At 41.8% G+C, this 18,369-nt stretch overlaps 1 protein-coding gene across 9 annotated transcripts in view; it reads left to right on the top strand.

Moving 5' to 3' along the window:
• Positions 1 to 18,369, top strand: part of celf5a (cugbp, Elav-like family member 5a) — a 208,017-nt gene that overhangs the window by 105,415 nt on the left and 84,233 nt on the right. The window lies entirely within an intron of this gene.

An 18,369-nucleotide genomic window follows, 5' to 3' on the forward strand; every position in this document is an offset into this window, starting at 1 on the left:
AAATGGTCTTGCATTGGATTGCCGCTTTGGTGGCTCAAATGATGCGTAGTGATGCTTGTAAAAGTGATGCCATCCAAGGAATTTTGACTTTTATTAATCTGCTTTCTTTTTTTTGTTGCTTGCTATGAGAGCAAATTAGCAATTTCCTTTCTTATCACATCCACCCATAAACAGCACATCAAAGCTGCTCTGGACTACAGAGCCCTGCGTCTCAGTTTGAAATGAATGTGACCTACAGCTGCACAAGTAACATCCAGCGCCAGCACACAGGAAACAAAGGCTACTGTCAAAACGCTGCTATCTCTGCTCCACGTGTGTGAAAGGCTTTCTTCTCCCGCGCGTGTGTGTGTCAGCCTGCCTCTGCCTTCACCACTGTGACATTAATGAAAGGTGAAAAAGGGAATAATCAAAGATCACAATATTTTAGCCTTGATACAGGCTAGGAACATACTTGTTCTTAGGCCGCTGGCAGGAGAGATCTTCGCTACCGTCTGATCTGACATTAGGATTCAACGCTACATTTCCTCACTCGTCTCGCTCCCCTTGGTTCCCTTGATGCCCCACGCTCCACGCTCCCTCCACGCTCCCTCCACACTACAGCCGCCTGGTCCTCTCAGGCCTGCTCTCTGACTGAGTCTAAAGGGTAAATGTAGCTCTGGGGAAGTACAGTACCTCCACCACAGGGTCTGTGGGTTCAAAGTGCAACTCTGCTCACGCTGAGGCTTTCTGCTCTTTGCTCTTTGCGCTTTGGATTTTTGTTTGGATCAGCTCAAATGACCATATATTCAGACAGTGGTTCCTACAATAACTATCAAAATCAAGTACAAAAATTTAAAAAAAGCTTTATTAAAATACTCAAATGTCAACTTGAAGTGAAAATTAAAGCAAAAAAATCTGCAGCAAAAAGTATAAGAACATTTGAGTGCAGAAAAGTTTTCCAGCAAAGAAAACTGGGATAGCGTTGCAAACAAATCTCACATCAGGTAATTTACTATAAAGATCTTGTCTCATTGCATCAATTTGAATGGAAAATTAAAAAAATATAAGAACATTGACATCCACGATCAATGTGTATACTGTCTTGTCTGTTAATTATTATGAAGCAGATAAGAGAGGATACAGGTTTAATTCAGGCTTTTTTACATTACAAATCTAGTTAGTCAAAGACTTAATTGATTAGTTGTGGCCGCTGTCATATCAGCCAGCTCCAGTTGTACCCACTTGCAAGCATAAAATATTATCTAAGGAAGATCTGTATATAGTAATTGAGTTGCCGGACCTGGATAATTACATTGATTTGTTCCAATGTAAACACGTTATCTTCATTATATTTTATCTACAAAGTTGTCTTGTACAAGGCTTAAGTGGAAACCTTGTGTTTGTCTTGGCTTGTTAAATGTGGAAACATGATGAGGTGATGTGGAGGAGCACAAGCAGGTGTCTGACTGTGCTGTGTGTGTGTGTGTGTGTGTGCTATGTGTGTGTGTGTGTGCGTGTGTGTGTGTGTGTGTGTGTGTGTGTGTGCGTGCGTGTGCGTGTGTGTGTGTGTGTGTGCGTGCGTGTGTGTGTGCTATGTGTGTGTGTGCGTGCGTGTGCGTGTGTGTGTGTGTGCGTGCGTGTGTGTGTGTGTGTGTGTGTGTGTGTGTGTGCGTGCGTGCGTGTTTGTGCGTGCGTGCGTGTTTGTGCGTGTGTGTGTGTGTGTGTGTGTGTGCGTGCGTGTGTGTGTGCAATGTGTGTGTGTGCTATGTGTGTGTGTGCGTGCGTGTGTGTGTGTGTGCGTGCGTGTGTGTGTGCTATGTGTGTGTGTGCGTGCGTGTTTGTGTGTGTGTGTGTGCGTGCGTGTGTGTGTGCTATGTGTGTGTGTGTGTGTGCGTGCGTGCGTGCGTGCGTGTTTGTGCGTGTGTGTGTGTGGGTGCGCGTGCGTGTGTGTGTTTGTGTGTGTGTGTGTGCGCGTGCGTGCGTGTTTGTGCGTGTGTGTGTGTGTGTGTGCGCGTGCGTGCGTGTGTGTGCGTGTGTGCGTGTGTGTGTGTGTGTGCGCGCGTGCGTGCGTGTTTGTGCGCGTGTGTGTGTGTGTGTGTGTGTGCGCGTGCGTGCGTGTGTGTGCGTGTGTGCGTGTGTGTGTGTGCGTGTTTGTGCGTGTGTGTGTGTGTGTGTGTGTGTGTGCGCGTGCGTGCGTGTGTGTGCGTGTGTGTGCGTGTGTGCGTGTGTGTGTGTGTGTGTGTGTGTGTGTGCGTGTGTGTGTGCTTGTACTAAGTGTGTGGGTTTGTGAGTGGGGCAGAGCTTGTTTGGAGGCAGACAGGAGGGTCCCAGCTGGTTCAGGGAAAAGAGGTCTTAGAGTGGCCAATACAGCCCCGTAGCCTGCCAACCGTCCTGACACGCAGATTCAAACACACGGCTACATTTCCACACTCAACTCAGTGCAATTAAAAAGATGGATTCTGCTGCCAGTGTAGCCTTGATGTTTCGCTGGACCAGATGCAGTTTGTGTATTAACATAGAGAGCCGGGGTCCGTGCGTAGGGACAGCGCTGTGTGCGCCCACTGAGCTTACACAGATTCAATCATTTCAGCTGACCCACCAACAGGATTTGGTGAAAATAGCCACCTACCAACAAAATTGTCCAATATCCGTGAATCCAACTTGCAAGGGAAAAAAATCTTTATTTGTTGACAGCCAGGTGCTGGCCCTGCAAATTATACATGACCACAGTCCTATTGATTCTCTCTTGTTTTTCTCTGTCTGATAACACATTGTTAGAGGGAAGTTGGTTCAGCACACTCTCACAAATTGTTTTGTAAACACAGAGGAAAAAGAACAGTCCAGAAGCTGTCACATGAAACTGCATTTTCTCATCTAACAAAATTTTCTCAGCCACCAGCGCCTTATTCTTCTCTTATTCAATTTAGTGCAGTCCTAATATATAGTTTCAGCCAGCTTTTGTCAAGTGTGGGCTTTCAATTTGAGCACATTTCTCTTAATTTCCCGTCAGTGTGTTTTGTGCACAAAGAACTGCAACTTTCTGTGGATATTTTTGTACTTTCAAAAGACTTATAACAGAAGCCCATATATTTAAGTCATGGTTTTCTCAAATTAAGGCATAATAAACAATGTAACACCATAATAACACTTTGATCCAGTGTAGTTTCTTATCAGCATTATGCATGTGAAATACAAGTGTTCACAGAAGTCGCCATATGCCCTGTAAACTATGCAAACAATGCAGTATCAAAGTGAGCTGGACAAATTTGCACGCGAACATAAGATATTTCAGGGTTGGACGGATTATGAATACGCACTGAGTAGGGATAAATTAATCCTACATTAATTTAAGCAAAGATAAGAAACATATTGATGTTTTAACCACAGTTACAGCATAAAAAGGACTTAATTAAATGTGCTTTCTTGTTGATTATTTAGCCCAAGCGAATTATTCCCAATTAGCCGTGTTTACCATGTGCCCGCCTCAATATAGTAGATCAGCATTGGTCTTGATTTCTGCTTCAACAGTTTGGCGCTAAACAATGGATGTTGAAACAAAAATATATTTAAAATGCATTCCTCCTGGGTTGCAACGGCTCTATTTATTCTGACCTCTATCCCAACGCACGGTTCAGTGGCTCTCTAGTGAAATCTGAAGTGTATCTCTAAATAGTGTGCAAGCGCGGCAAGACTCGCACAAATTAGCCACGTTAAAGTATATGTATGCCACGGACAGGAGCGGGGAGGCTCACTGGAGGCACTGTGCTGCTTATCTGAACAGTGGGAACGTGGACTGAATGATTAGGAAGAGCGTCCACCCCCCTCCAGCACGGCCAACTCACTTCTTTTTTCATATGGCACTTTCTCTCTTTGCAAATAGTCAAAAGGGTAAGCTTGTCCAGGGGCCGTGTGAGTGCAGGACACACTCACAGACAGGAGCTTAAAGCTGGACTATTTGATTTGACTAATGCCAATCCTGGTTATATTGAATGTGGTTACATGTACTGTATAAACAATGTTCCACCTCTAAATAGAAATATGTAATATCAAACCTTGCATGAAACTTTATACTGCCAGACAGCCTTGTTGCCTGTAGCGATGTTTTGTTGTGTAAGAAATTCAGTGATAAATCGTCATTCACCAATAGAAGGAGCACATTTTTGTATGTGGCTGTAAAAATACAACGGTACAATACAATTTTAATAAATAAATGGCCTGTATGATACAATATCTTCCCGCTCTATTACGTTTTGGGTGATTACAGTTTACTACAATTCTAAGAAACTAAAACTTTTGCTTCCATATGCTTGGCAGTTGTGAATTCTGTCTTACCATTACTCACTTAGTCATGAAGCAAGGGCTGTTCAATTAATCAAATTTGAATCAAGGTTTTTTAATTGAGAGGTCTATAAACAATCTTCTGCCAAAAAAAGCATCTGGGATACAGCTGAGTTCAGGCTTTGGATGAAGAATGTTGACTATTTTTGTATGAACGATCATGTTGATATGTATTTGTTTTTAATAAGACAATAAATTATAATTCAAAATCATGATCTATTAATATGAGTGAAAAAATGAAAGTAATTATTTTGTCATATTGCTCCGCATGAAGCTGATCCATTCTGAAAAAAAAAAAAAAAAAAAAAAAAACATTGGCTTAATCGATCAAATTGAGTTGTAAAGAACCATATTTTGCCTTTGACCCTTTTTAGTTCAGTCAAAGCATACTGAAAAATGCCCTGCGAAAACCGTCTTTACTGTTTACCTGTAAAAGCAGAGAAGACCTAGCAGCATGCGGTCCCCTGTTCCTCCATTACACAGCCAGTTTGGGCATGGGGAGGAAGTAAATTGGCTGGCTGGAGTTTTAGCAGGCTTAGCCACCCTGCTGGCACCACACGCTTGTCTGTCCTGTCCCCGCGTCGCTGCTCCTCCGCTATAGGCAGGAGCTCAGCCAGCCCGCGCCCGAGCTGCCATGTCCCCTTCAAAGCCTTCAGAGGAGCGGGGGATGGCAGCAGCTGTTGTCCCTGGGGAGCCTGTGTGGTCATTAGTGGGAGCCAGGATAGCACTGGATAGGCCAAAGTCTGAGACAGCAGGAAGAGTGCTATGCAGGTACCACCACCACCGCCTCGCAACCGTCCATCCCACCGTCCTGACAAGAAGAACTCAGTATTCTTAGCCACCGTGCCTATCACTAGGGCTAACAAAGGATCAGCCCCATGTGGTGAGAGCCAAGAAAGTTGGAAGGAAGAAAGTTTGGAAGGGGAATTTATACTGTATGTTGTGGAAGATAATATAAAAAAGACTAAAAAGAGCATGGACAGAACGAGATTTATTGCACAAGGAATGTCATTTGCAGTGCAGTCAACCCAATTCTGGTCAATAGATACTTCAAAGTGCTTAAGACATGTTTCACAAAAACATTGTTTTCATGATTGTATTTAAGATTCTTCCAAAAGAAATATGCGTCTATTCCCCCAATTTGACCATTTTGGTGATATGTATAATGTTACTTCGTGGTGGGACTACATGAGCAGCAGATGTGACATAGATAATTCGACAAATGTTACTCATAGCAACCATGTTGTAAATAGGGCTCAAAATCCATATTAATTACTCTCTACTAGTTAATAATAATACCTTATAAAACCTTTGTTTTGTTAAATTATTATTTAAATTCTCAACAACAACAAAAAGTGTGCTTTTAAATTATATTTTTGTTGGAATTATGCGTATGACAATAGACTTTTCAAACTGCCATATAAAACTATGTTACATCTTTACCACAGAGACTATCAAACAAAGTAATAATAATAATCATCATATTCAGTATATAAAGTAGTAATTTGAACTACATGAGCTTTGAGATCAGATATATCTTTGAAGAAACAAAACAACAACAAAAATTCAAACTTATTTTTGTTTTCATAGAATATTTTGTGATATCTTGATTGTTTTGGTGCACACCATAAACACTGGCTTCTTTATGAGAGTCTAAGACCTCATTTCAACATGCAGAAGTAAAAGTGAAAATGCTTTATATATGTCCGGATGCTCGTGCAATGTTTCTGCTGCATTCACACTCCCGCGCTGATGTGATAAACTGTTCCATGCCGCGTGCACATGCCCAGGAGACAACATTTACTTTATTCTCTGTGGTTGCATTTTCCTCTGCATGCATTGTTAAATGGGACTGATGGAAGCGCTCAGGCCATTATTCACTGCATTGGCTGGCTAATTTCTGTGCTCTCACAAGTACAGAGATGTCAACCCGGAGCAGCGGGCTTACCTTGGTTTCCCCCGAGACCATTAATCCTTCAGCAGGTGTCGCCCCTGCCTGCACCATCTCACCTGGTAAATCCCAGCCACATGCAAACTGCTGTCCTTGTTCTATTCAGGCAGGTTGTTGCATTTCTTGTGTTCCAAGCTTGAGGAATTGTTGAGATGTATACATATATAATATACATATATTTTCCAGTAGAATTGTTTGTGACCTGTGCTGTGTATGTGAACCCTATCAAGAAGTCAATTGTTGATGGTTAGAGTCTGTTTGCTCATTATAAGATCATGGTGGAGTAGTGTGATGATGAGGCAGTTTGTAGCACACACAACCGTGAACAGCCGTATGTGGTCGTCATAACCTTTGTCTGAATGGGTTCTCACTGTGAGGCTCAGCACCATGTTCCCTCAGACCATGAAGGCCTCACTAACATTATGGAAACACGTGACGTGACACAGGTTTATACTGGCGGCACCGACAACAGTGACCATGATGGTGGAGACGCTGGAGGTAAAATAGGAAACAGGGTGGTGCTGTGTAGATTACCTTTGCAATTTCAAGTAAATGCAGCTTGTAATGATACAGGATGTTCCCAGGAAAGGTTAGCTGAAATCGCAACAAGCGTAATTAGTAGCTTATCAATAATGCATCCCATGGCTGCTGTGTGAGTGTGCGCTGTGGACAGGTGTGTGTGCGCTGTCCACCCTGAGCTCTTCTCCTGACATTCATTAACATAAAACACCAATATGTCACACTGGGGAGTGCTATGAGCATTAACATGCAGATTCCACTAACAAATTACACTGGCCTATAATAGTTTGACTGATAGCAGCAATAGTGTTGAAAAACTTCAAGAACCACACTGACCACTAAGTCAATTACTATTGATTAATTACTATAAAATTAGGGGTCTGAATGTAAGATAAGCTATCTTTTGCATGAAACATGCTGAAAATATTGGAGTATTATGCAGAGCTGGTATCAGCTCTCATGCAATCACTGGCTAATTATCTCATAGTGGAATTCATTCCCCCAAGCAGTGTCTAGGTCCAAGCACACATAGCCTTGGTTTGAGTTGAATGTCAACTTATCAAACTTATATTTACAGATTCAATGTCAAACATGCTTTTAATAAATGTGTTATTTATTTAATTAAGAATGGCAAGCTGATTACACATTTGATAAGTTCTTTAAAGCTCCAGGGCCGTAGAAAAACGCAGCCGATCTTTCTCTAATTGATTGGAGTGTTGCGGGACACTGGTACCCGATAAGTAGACCATGATTGAAGTTCAGTGTACAGAGCACATCCTTCTCCTTTAGCACATGAAGTATGTGAGCTCCTCCGATCAACGAGAGCTATGGTGTTAGAGGCAGAGGGAGGTGGGAAACTGGGAGTCGATGGTAGGGGGTCGAGTGGACCTCAGGGACCTGGCACTGTATGAGTGTGTGTTTGCACAATCATAGGTGTGTGATGTAATGATGCCGGGCTGTTTGGCCTGTGCCTGTTGATAAGTTGCTGCAGAACACATGAACAGAGAACGGGAAGCAGGCGAGATGAATGTGATTGGATTGCGGGCCGAGTGCAGCCTCTCCCATCTGTCTCGGAGTCTGCCATCCCATCTCACAGGCGGCAGGAGGTAATTGGGTTCATTGTTCTCACCACAGGATCCCCCGGATTGAAAGCTTCATTATCTGGATAACCATGAATGTAAATGAACCACACGTATGCAGAGGGGTAATGGGAAAAAATAGATCATTGCTTGCCTCAACCACAACACAGCCCAGTCCGAAACACCCATGCGATGCTCCTTCATTTTATTACAATGACATGTAAAAAGACCCCACATGTGCGAGAATGTTTACTGGACTGTTTCTCGCAAGTGCTTTTGGCTTTTCTCTTCTGCCCCCTGTTGAGTGCTGTTACATGCATCTTGCTTTATCATAGATTTTACCTGCAAAAACTGTTAGAAACCAGTAGCAGTTCATACTTACAGATAGAACGTTATTGTGGAGCATGTTAAAACAAACACCGGAAAACACTGCAGTTTGAATTATGTATATTATCAATACTTATAAACAACATTAACCCCGGCATCTCTTTTTCTAATTATACATAGTTGGCGGCATACCCTTTGATGGCCGTGTCACAGCTCATGACATTGTGCTTTTGCCTTAGGAACCACCTGCTTCTTCAGCAAGGCAAGGGTTACAGCATCTGCCTTCTGAAAATAAACACAGAGGAGATCAACAGCTCTCAGATCCTCGGGCAAATCCATCAATTAGCTGCACATGTGATCTGTGTGCCAGATTACTGCAATTTAAACAAACCAGGAGGAGGGCTAAGCTGTCTCTCTGATGAGCGCCGGGATTCTGTTTGCCTTTCACAAGGGAGGATTTAACAGGACCCAGGACAGTAGACACACACAACGCTTAAACATATGTGGATCTGCATTCAAACCTGGAGGCACTTGGATTTCAGAACGATGAAAAACACAGTTGTTGTAGCAATTCAAAACAGAATATAATATTTTTGAAATGGGTAAATGTCCTCCTAATGTTGCATAAACAAGAAGTTGAAACAGATGATGATGTCGGGTGGGATCCAAGACACGGATCATTTTACAGATATAGTTTGGGGCAATAACAAAAACTCCTCTGAAATACTTTGTCGTCCATTCATATAATTGTGTGTTTAATAATGATGATTAAATGTTGTAGCAGTAGCAGTATTTCAGATTTGTCATGCTATTACAAAAATGTGAAGTTTCCCTGTTTATTGTAATATTTATTTTATTGAAACACATTTCCCCTTATATTATCTCTTGGGATTTACTGTTACACTTCTGTTTACTGCTTTCCTGAATGTATTTCTTTGTTATTTCTCGGCCTTGACCTTTCCCCCCCCCCATTTTTGTGCGTGTGTTTGGACAGAATGTTTGCCTGGTGGGTAATCACACAAAGTGGCCTTGCATTGTTCTGATGGCTATCGTACTCCTTTTAGATCCAACCCTATTGAGTTATATTTGTCTCGCTGATCTTGTACTCTACCCCTGTCTTTGCCTAAGCCTGGATTGAGGCGGGACAGTGGGTTGGGGGGTGCAGTGGGGAGAAGCTTGTTCCTCACGGCCCGTTCCACGCTGTGTCTTTGGGTTTGCCGCCGAGTCCTGTCAGATTGTGTTTACTTTGCTGAAGGACGTTTCACCTCTGGAAGCCCGTGAATGAATGGAGAACTCATTTCTCCAACAGAGACTAGTCAATCACTGCACATTTATTCTCCTCTGTGGTGGTGACCTCTCCCCGGCCGGCCGAACAATGGTGCCCTGGAAAACTGCAGATGAGTTTGACTTGAGCATGGCCTTCTCCTGGACACATCAATACTGCTTAAAAGCTACGGCAAATCAAAAAGGCATTACTTCGAACAGAGGACACTTAGCTGGGCCGATACAAACTTGAAGCTTTAAAGTTTCAAGTTTACATCGCCTGGAATATTTCCCAGTTTCTCATCTATATTGCATTTGTTCAATTACATGTGCCATATTGTTGAGCATTATAGGCAAAGCAATAACATCTCCATGAAGGCAAGCAGGTGACACACCCTCCATCAGCAAAGTTACATCTTTCATTTGAACTTAAGTCATTGTCCAGTCTTCTGTATTCCTATCCTTCCCAATCTCTTGAGGTAAGATAATTAAAGATAAATCAGGGATTGAAAATGTAATGGTTGCAAATAGCAAATCAAAAAGACTGAAATTATTTGAGTAACATAATATCCTCTACAAACAACCAAATATTGTTTTTAATCATGTCTAACCCCCCCAGTGAAATCATAGATCCATGTCTGAAATGCAGGGTTTCTTATATTAGTTTAGCGGTTCATATTTCAGTCTTCCCTCAAATATCAATTCAGCTGTCTGTCTCTACTACTAAAAATATAGATCTTCATCAAACGCAAGACGTTTGTCGAAAATATGGCAATACAATATTTTTACAGTTCCACTAAATTTCCACTTAAACTACATCATTAACAGATGCAAAAGTAAATCATTTAAAAGTATTTAATTTGCAGTTATCACTAAAATAATGCAGTGTTTAGCCCTATAGTGCAATCATTGTTCTTGAGTGTGATGCATAGTCACAACATCCCCAAAGCCATTACAATGGAGAGTGCTGAAGTAATGTTTGGGATTTGGTGAAGTATGCATTTGTTTGTTTGCGCATCAGCATTTGGCACGGTGGAGACGAGGGTTTCTTCATCACAGATAGGTCTGGATTCGAGCGTGGATGCATAGTTAATGTCGTGACTTGGGTCGGGCAGATGGCACAAACAGTTAGGGATCTCATTAGACCAACCAAGCGTCTATGCCTCCACGCAGAACCTTTCATTAAAGCTCCCATTGCCGGAATACTACCACTATTTCACAATATTGGTCAAAGTCAAAGGAGGGTTGTGCAAAGTGTGGAAATTCTGCATCTGTGTTAACACATTAGACTGTACTGCTTGTATGCTTGAAAGTGCTGGTGTACAACCTTTTAATTCTGAAAGAGTTGGAGTAAAATTCAGATTTGTACAGAATCTAATGCTATAAACCTTTAAAAACAGGTTCAGCAGAACATGTGTTGGGTGATCAAACAGAGGCCTCTCACCGCCATAAAGGTACATTTAATATGCCAAGCAACCCACGATGAGGACAAAAAAAAAAATGGGAATCACTGCATTGATCTGAACACTTCCTCAAGTCCTTGTAGCATTTGGCTCAACCACATGTTAGCTGTTAGATCTTTAACTAAGCGCAATTCTGGATAAAAGACATGCCATTGTGTTCTGAAATGTTATCTCAACACCAGATAAATGGAAAATTCCTCACCATTGCATTCTGTTTTAATTCACATCACATTTCTTAACTCTCTTGTAACTGAGGTTGCACAGTTGGTTCGTGTGTGTGTGTTATAAGTGGACTCTTTGTATCAGTATTTTCATTGTCGGAGCATGCAAGTGTTTGTGTGGGTGTGAAGAGTGATGCATCCTTGCTGAGCATGGCAAACAGGATTATAATGGTCACAGAGCACATTTTGTACCATTTGCCTTGTAATTAACTGGAATTTGTTCAGCACAAATGCACTGCGAGCGTGGGAAACGGGGGAAAAATCAGTAGGAATTATTGACAGTATGTGAGGAGAGGATTCACGGAAAAATCCAAAGTGCCTAACACTTATTTTATTTGTATTATCGTTAATGGCACAGAGGCTAAATGGAGCATAGAGTGAACTGATTAGAGATGGCCTACAGCAATTCAGCCTGAAGTCAGAGTGAATGTTTTCTGGTTTTCAAAAGACATTTGAAATTAATTTTTATACATGGTTTAAGGCACAAGACTAATCACAGCAAGCAGTGGTGAATGAAGGATGCTGTGCTCTCTGAGGCATCATGGCTCGCTGCTGCTGCCATTACACAAAGGAACCAAGTACATCACCACGAGAAACTGTGACGAGTAAAGTTTGTCCGTACATACAAGACTTTTAAAATGTTGTTATTCAAATTTATACTTAAAAATGTAATGGTCAATTTGCTTTAGGATCAGAATCAGAAAAGGTTTATTGCCATTGTCAATGCATAATTCACAAACATAGGAACTTGCTTTGGTGATTCAGTGCAACACAAAACCTTTATAAGTCAAAAAGAAAAACAATAAAATCTGCAATAAGATAAAAATGAAAATAGCCTTACTATGTACACAAAATGTACAGTTGAATTTACAAATGTAATGCAGAAAGTGAACAGTGCAGTGGGTGATTCAATTATGGTTAAAGTGACAGTGTTTAAGAAGTGACAAATATTAACTGACCTGCTCTTGAGGTTTGGCACAATTCTGGAAATGCATATCCAGCTACAGACATTACACTTTAATTTGCCTTGTTTAGCTGTAAATATTCCTCTAACATTACTTTATGCAGGTTGTTATGCAAAAATTGGTTGATAATATCATGTTTTTTGTAATTTCCTTGTATAAAATCAATTGCGGGCTGCTACACCGACAGCTTATTAACACTGACATGGGTTATATCTCTTGCAAACACGTTCATAATATCTCACAAATGACTTCTAGAAGCATGTAGTTGAACTGAAATCCCCATACGCTTACCTGCATCCTATGGAGTATTATGATTGCAGCTATTTTCCAAAGACAGGCAATGGATGAAAGCAAGCAGGAGCGTGTAAATTGTGCGATACATCATAGGCCATCAAACGCCCAGAAGAGAAGTTTGATGTTTCAAAGTCAACCCCGTGAGCCTGCTCTGATACCTGGATGCACTCAGGGGTGGACTGTGCAACACCTTTGGAAAGCAATCGGCAGAACCATTATAAACCGTGAATCCTGTCTGCTGCTGCTGTACCTGTGGTGGGGTGGAGCGCACTTAGGCCCAAAACCACAACTCCCTGTTAGATGGTGCTTTGCTGGGATCTTCGAAACAGAAAACCAAGCTATTTACTGGGAATACAGCAACCTCAGAAGTAGCTTGTTGCCTCGGGGTGAAAAATACTCAAAAATAAGCTCCGGTTAGCTTTGATGTGGGCGCACCGAATCTAAAGGCTTTTCAAGTAGTTCTGCCTTTGAGCCAAGGACAAGTCAAAATGGTCTCACAACGTGTGAAGATGTGGGAAGGATGGTTAAGTAAAAGAAACAGAAAGCATACAGTTTTTGTCTTGGAGTTGTATTTGCATAATGTACACTTTACATAACAGGGAGAAATGTCGGGGGAACTCTTCAAGATGGAGATGGAGTTGCGGAGTAGCGAAGCCTTGATTGTTGCGTTCAGTGGTGGGCAAAGACAATAGTCCTGGGAGTGTGATGGAATGAGAGTTTGATACAGAGGACACAGCTCCAGCTCCTGTTAAACAGCTCTAATATGATGGAACAAAACTGTTGTGGAGACAATTAAGTGAGTGCTGTCTCTTCACACTCATTTCATCACCGCACTGTTTTGCATGGCAATTGCTGCTGCTGCTATTCCCAATGTATTTCTCACTGATAGCAAGGAATTAAGCATTAAGTACAATCCTATGTGAATCAACTGTATTGTGATTTCAACAGTGTTACATCCAAGTATTAACTAGGCCCAATCCTGACTCCTGAGATCTGACCAGGCATTGCCAAGGTGGTGTTGTTTTAGCGAGTAAAGTATATATGTGACCGGCCGTATGAAACCCAGTTACAAGTCTACCCGGAGACATTTTGAGTTATTCACAGATTCTGAAAGTGTGAATTCAAAGCTTTCCAATGATGTCTCACTCATGTAGATGTGATAATATTTGATTAAGTTGTGGTCATTTGAATGTATACAACTCTCAAACCCATTCACTGAGAAAACGGCTTCCAAAGTTTCTCACCGGAGTGAGCCCAGAGTCACAGGGGGGCTCATTTGCATCTCATTGAGATAAGCCCTCCCCCCTGTCACACTGACACCACCTTCCCCCTACAGCTGTCACTCAAGACTCAAGAGGAGTGTTGTTATTGATGGTAACTGGACTTGAATCAGAATTAGAAGTTACTATATTAAAATGGAAATACTTGGATTACAAAAGGCCCTGAATAGAATCAAAGAATCAGAATGAGAATAGGGTTCATTGCATTTGTCGATAAACATAATTCACAGGTGATTCACCAACAATGGTGCACTGAATGATTCAACACAAACAACAAAAGATAAGATAAAATAGCCTTTAATGTTACAACGCAGTAGATACAGGGGGAAAGGACAGTAACTTATAGGAAGTTTAAAAAAACACTCTTAATAGAAGAACTCTTATAAACCGATGCCAGGGCCAGGTATACGAACTGCAACGGGTCCATGGCTTTGAATATATGAGATATGAGATAATAGATATGATATGTACACCACCAGAGTCCAATTACATCAGAGATCACATCCTCATCCTCTTCTTCGTCTGTGCACTCTTCTGTGCTGTGACTCTCGGCTCTTGGCATCAAAGCTGTAAACAAATAACACTCATTAACTATTTTTTTTTTAACACAATGTGAGAGTTTCAATATAAATACCTGAAGTGCTGATAACTCTTGATCTTTGGAAGCTGTCTGAAGAATGGACTCAGATGCTTCTGCCAGTCCAAGTTCTTGACAAACACTTTGCCATCCGCCGTTCCAACAAGCTGTGGGATATTGAGGTGAGACTCAGGAGCTGTTTTCCACTACCTGATGACAAGGGCGACACTGTAAAAAAATGAGAACAGAAGAAACATATCTTAAGCAGAGAGCAGCACTGAAGTTTTGCCAGGCTAATGTTTACACATTACAGTAGTCAAATAATATAAACTAACCTCAGCGATGTCTTCCAAAGTGTCAACCCTGGTCTTCATGTATGCTCGCTTGATAATCTGATGATCTGTGCGTGGCCTGCAGCTTCTGATGTGTTGGAGAAGCTGTTTCCACAGTGATCTGAAGCTTGATGTACAAACTGCAGGCTCACCTGAAAAACAGATGTTTCTTATGGTTAATTATACTCTAATCATTAAAACACGAAAATCACCAAAATAATGTTTTACACTTACCACGCTCCTTAGCAGACTTCACGTAGACAGGTCATGTCAGTCAGGGTGTCTTTGCCAATTCTGAAAAGGGGAAAAAAGGATTAGGGTTAACAGTAATATGGGAATAACACGCTTCACAGATAACAGTTCACATTGTGACGTTAACGGTGTATTTAAGATGCAAAACGCGGAGATATTGGGACATCTGCCCTCGGCTAGCGATGCTAGCTAGCTCACTTGAGATAACACGGCTCGTAAAAGCAAAACACTTGCAGAACAGCACACCAAAACATAAACATACACTCGAGTTTAAAACCGGCGCACATTAAAGTGATTAAAAGCGGGTGTTTTAGTCGCAAAGCTTACCTGGTTCAGCCATCCTGTTGTCTCTCCCAACACCGTGCACAGAGACACACAGGAAGCTGATAATGGCCAGGCAAGCGCGTGATTGGTTCGAGTGACGCAGTGCGTGCGTGACGTGCAACGTACGTAAGCCACGTGACCAGAAGTGGTATCGGGAGTTGTAGTTTTTTTCTCTTCCCTCGCCGAAAAATAACCCGATAACATAGCAAAGTTTAGCTTACAACTTAGCTCCGAATAGCTGCGTTTAGCTCCGGGCTGTGGGGCTAACAGCCGGTTTAGCACCTTAAAACAGACACAAAGCACGACCCACACAACCCACGGGCCAACCCACGCCGAAAAATAACCCGATAACATAGCAAAGTTTAGCTTACAACTTAGCTCCGAATAGCTGCGTTTAGCTCCGGGCTGTGGGGCTAACAGCCGGTTTAGTCACGAAAACTAACAAAGCAGCATAAAACACACACAAAGCACGACCCACACAACCCACGGGCCAACCCACGCCGAAAAATAACCCAATAACATGGTGATAACAGCAAGTAGTCACATTAAGCCCGTATTGCAGAGTGCACTGAAGCAACATGTTAGCTTAGCATTAGCTCCACCGGAGCAGACAAGTAAGATTCTAAAGTGATCACGAGACTGCCTTAAAACACAGCGTTAAAGCAATAATTTAGTAGTAAAGTAAAAGTGTACCTGAGTAAACAGTTCCGTTGCAATGTAGTCCAGGAGATGTAAGCTCTGAAGACTGTGCTCTGCAGATGGTCTGGAGTAATGAGAGAAAACACGGAGCACACAGCTGGCCATGCGGATCACAGCTGATTGGTGGAAAATGTAAACAACACGTTGACTAGAAAAAGGTGACGCCCCCCAGGAGAGCAGGAAAAAGACCCGAAAACTCCACATTTTTAACAGCTTAATGTATACGTTTAAGACAACCAATAGTGTTATCTGACGCACACAGGGGCTTATTCATAACTTCAACTAGCACATTCTGCAAAAAAATGAAAATCACAAATTTGGGGAAAAAAAAGTAAAATGCTGTTTTTCTCAGTTTCACCAAGGCCGACATGGTCCGACAATTCTCGTGGCGAGTCACATATTTGCTTTAAAAACAGTATAGGATCTCAAAATCCCCCTTAGAAATAAACAGTCAAGAAAGATCCACGCCAAAAATCTGTACTTCTATAGGACTGCAAAGGAAATACATTTACGTCTGCTGGAATAACATCTTGAATATCAATGCACAGATAAAGCCTCAAAAACATGATGGAAGGAGGGAGAGTAGATGGTGGACTTACTCACACAAGAACCCATAGGACGTCAAGCTGCGGCAGATAGCTTCACTGCATGGGTTTGGGCTAAGCTGTGGTTATAGGGCTAAAGCAGAGGAACGTGATGGCATATCGCTCAAAAATCTTTCCACCGTTTCATGCAGCTAGTCGACAGAGTGAGAGAGAGGATCCCAGGTGGTCAAAATGGCACACAACATTTGAAAAGGCCTCCATTTTGAAATAGGATGGTCAGTAAAGCCCTGTAACTGTAGCTTTTCAAGTTTCCTTGTGTGTGGAAAAAAGCAGAAGAGAAATAACATTTGACCATTTTCTGCACCCTGAAAGCTTTCTTTGGCTGAAGAGAATTTCCAGACTTTCACGCTTCACTTGTTTGGCCTTTTTCTCCCATCTATGGCCAGTGACTCACCTTCATCCATTTTTCCTCGGACGTGCAGGGGAAGAAGTGGTCCTTTTGTGTGATGGGGAGACAAGCATGGGGAGGTTTCATTGGAGAGGGACAATATGGTGTAGCTATAGCATGAAAGGAGTCTGAGAGTGATTCTGTGGCAAAAAGGGCAGGCTAATTGCTAATAGATTTACAGAGACGGGTCAGAGGTCAAATGCAGTGGTATTCTCCTCCAAATAGGATCCGGTAAATGGCTGTACTGCTGCAATATGTCTTTGTTGGCTGAGGCTTGGCTGCCTTTACAATGGATTGTGTCTCATAAACCTAATTCAAAAATACAATACTTTATATTTTATAGTTGAAAATTCAAGCTGAATATAATTTACACTGATTTGACATGTTGTTCTGTACAATATTCTACCTTTTGTTTCTCCATGTTTGGGGCCAGCACAAAGAGTACTTGTTGGTGAGGCATAGATATATGTCGCTATATGTATTCTTTAAGTTGGTGGGGAAAATGTGAGGAAATAAACATGTATTAAAGGATTTATGGAGGATTTTTTGGCGCCAAATCGGAGTCTCATTTCCTTGTGGCGTGGACAGCCGCGTATTTCATTCACATGTCAATCTTAGGATGCACCTACGGCTCACCTGCAGCATCGTTGGCTCGTCCCCAGGAGAGCAGCACGTTTCCCTGGCTGCGCATGCGTGGTTGATATGCCGGTGTGTGTCTGAGCACATGGATCTATTATAACGGGGGTGTCAAACTCATTTGGACCGCGGGCCAAATTTTGACACTCAGGCAACATAAAACAATTTAAAAATGTAAGAAATAAAGAGCTTTAGCCTACGCTGTTTTTGAAGCAATTACTGGATCGATTAGAGATGAAAATTTAGTCAATATTGTATTTGACTTTATAACAAAATAAACATCTCAAGATCTAAAAAAACCTTTTAAATGTACCAACTAACATTTCCACATCTGTGTAGTTATCTGTCCCCAATTACTGACACACCACAAAATACAAACAAACGTTGGAGCTATTAAGTAAGGAGGTTAAGTTACCACTCTTACCAGATTAAAACGTCTGGCGGGCCGGAATTGGCCCGCGGGCCTTGTGTTTGACACATGTGTATTATAATATAGATCCCTCAGTGTACAGGACAAAATTAAGACAGAGAAAGACAGTTCGAGCTGGCTCAGAAGAGACGGAAATCTACGGAGACGAGAGATGCGATGCTAATAACAAACGCACGTGTAGCAGTGAGGCTGTTGTGTGTGAGTATATATATATATATAATAAAAAAAAACTTTTTTTTTTTAATTGCTGGGCTTTGCTTTCTTTTGTTTTGATTATCATGATATTGTTGAATATCTGTTCCGCTTTGATTTTCAATTCTCAATATCAATGCTGTCCTTTGTTTGTCTTCACTAATGTGGTGTGAGCAGATAGCCCCGAGACCAAAGCAGCACACACTGAGCACTGTCTCACACAATCCAGCCAGAACAGCTCTAAAAGTGAGTTGA

The sequence above is a fragment of the Eucyclogobius newberryi genome, unplaced genomic scaffold (assembly GCF_026437365.1).
Source record: "Eucyclogobius newberryi isolate DKJ021-1_F unplaced genomic scaffold, fEucNew1.0.hap1 SCAF_9, whole genome shotgun sequence".
NCBI classification, from domain to species: domain Eukaryota; kingdom Metazoa; phylum Chordata; class Actinopteri; order Gobiiformes; family Gobiidae; genus Eucyclogobius; species Eucyclogobius newberryi.